This window comes from Microtus ochrogaster, chromosome 5, assembly GCF_000317375.1.
Source record: "Microtus ochrogaster isolate Prairie Vole_2 chromosome 5, MicOch1.0, whole genome shotgun sequence".
Lineage (NCBI taxonomy): Eukaryota > Metazoa > Chordata > Mammalia > Rodentia > Cricetidae > Microtus > Microtus ochrogaster.
In genome coordinates, this window is record NC_022012.1 from 81,170,138 (window position 1) to 81,171,787 (window position 1,650).

Consider the following 1,650-nt stretch of genomic DNA (forward strand, 5'->3'; position numbering starts at 1 on the left):
AAAAAAAAAGAATTTAGGCCAGCATGGTCTATACAGAGTTCTAGCCCAGCCAGGGCTGCATGATGAGACCCTGTCACAAAACAAAAAAAACAAAAAGAAATAAATAAAAATTCCACTGCTCTGTTCCAAAACATATATACCAATCAGTAAAAAGAAGTCTGTATGGGAAGTTTGTTGTAGACGCCCACATTTAGGTACAAAAAAAAAACATGCAAGCAATAAAGAGCAAATACCAAAAAAGGCAACTGAAATGGGTAATGGCCACTGTTGCCCTGAATATGACACACCCTTTCCAAGTGTTTCACTTGCCCTTGAGCTCTCCTCTAACTGGCACACTCCCCAAGGGCTAGGACAGTCTCAAAAAAAAAAGAAAATCTGTGGCAGCACAAACCCTTAAAGATGGGGAATATTTGGACTTGGTCTCTGTGTGGCTACAAACATTACAAACCCTTGGGTCCACCCTAGATAAAGGCCCTTACCACCACTCCTAATGACCTGAGTTTGAGCCCCAGGACCCACATGGTAAAAGGAAAATGTAGCTCAGTGATAAGAGTGCTTGCTTAACATACTAGAGACCCTTGGCTCCCTCCCCAGAAGCCACTAACTAAATAAAGGTACTGACAGAGCTTTCTCCTCACTGTTACTGCTTTAAAACCGGGTGGCTAATCACGTTGCCAGGAAGCCCACTATCCTTCCTCTCTCCTCTCCAGAGTTGTTTCAGGTATCTCACCTCACCGCCCACTGCCAGGCAGCTTTGAAAGCTTTGTCTTCCTGGAGAGCAGAGGCCCTGCAGGAACAAAAGAGAAGAACACTGGTGAGCACCCAAACAGAAATAGAATTACCATACTAACCACCACTAAAGAAGAGGGCAATGTCAGTTTAGTCTCCTGCCCATCTCACCCATTAGTCATCCTGCTTGTCAAAAGACCATTGTAAGGAAATTAGACGTTTTATGCAGTCCATTCAAGAACAAAAATTATAAAATTTCAGAGAGCAAAGATGTAAAATTAATTCCAAAATCTTTTTCTTTGGAGGTGCACAGCGCAGGTGTGGGGGGAGTGCAGTGCTGTGTGCACAAGCAGCCCGTCAGCCACAAGTGCCACATTTCAGGAAAGCTTGCCTTGTGGCTGGAAACAGAATCTTTCACTCAGACACAAGGCCTAACAGTTACTCTAGGTGATGGCCAGTGAGCGTCAGGACATTAGGATTACAAGCCCTTACCATAGAACCATCTTTTGAGGAAAGCTAGAACTCAAACTCAGGTCCTCATGCTTATACAGTAAGTTCTTTATGAACTGAGCTACCTCCTCAGCCCTTTTACTTTGTCCTGATTCTCTGAAAAAGGATCCCATGTTGCCCAGGCCGGTCTTGAACTCAAGATCCTCCTACCTTCACTTTCCAAGTACTGAGATTACAAGTGTGTGGCACCATTCCCAGTTTTGTTTTTCTCAGTGCTTCCCACCCACTTTCTTTGTATCCCCAGCTAGCCTGGAACTTTCTCTGTAGACCAGGCTGACCTTGAACACACATAGATCTGCCTGTCTCTACCTCCCAAGACTGAATGTGTATACCACCATGCTCATCTCTGAGTTTTTTGAAACATATTCTCATATAAGCCCAGGCTAGCCTCTAACTTAGCTATGTAGCTGA

The 1,650-nt window shown here is 44.2% G+C and overlaps 1 protein-coding gene across 8 annotated transcripts in view; it reads right to left on the bottom strand.

Annotated features, from left to right (window-relative positions):
• Dag1 (dystroglycan 1) overlaps nt 1–1,650 on the bottom strand; it is a 69,524-nt gene that overhangs the window by 55,013 nt on the left and 12,861 nt on the right. For 6 of the 8 annotated variants that reach the window (XM_005347892.2, XM_005347891.2, XM_026779017.1 and 3 more), the window contains exon 2: nt 731–787. The exons of the other annotated variants lie outside the window; for them this stretch is intronic. The gene's annotated coding sequence lies outside the window, so the exon portion shown is untranslated. The remainder of the gene's footprint in view (nt 1–730; nt 788–1,650) is intronic. 8 annotated transcript variants of the gene reach the window in all.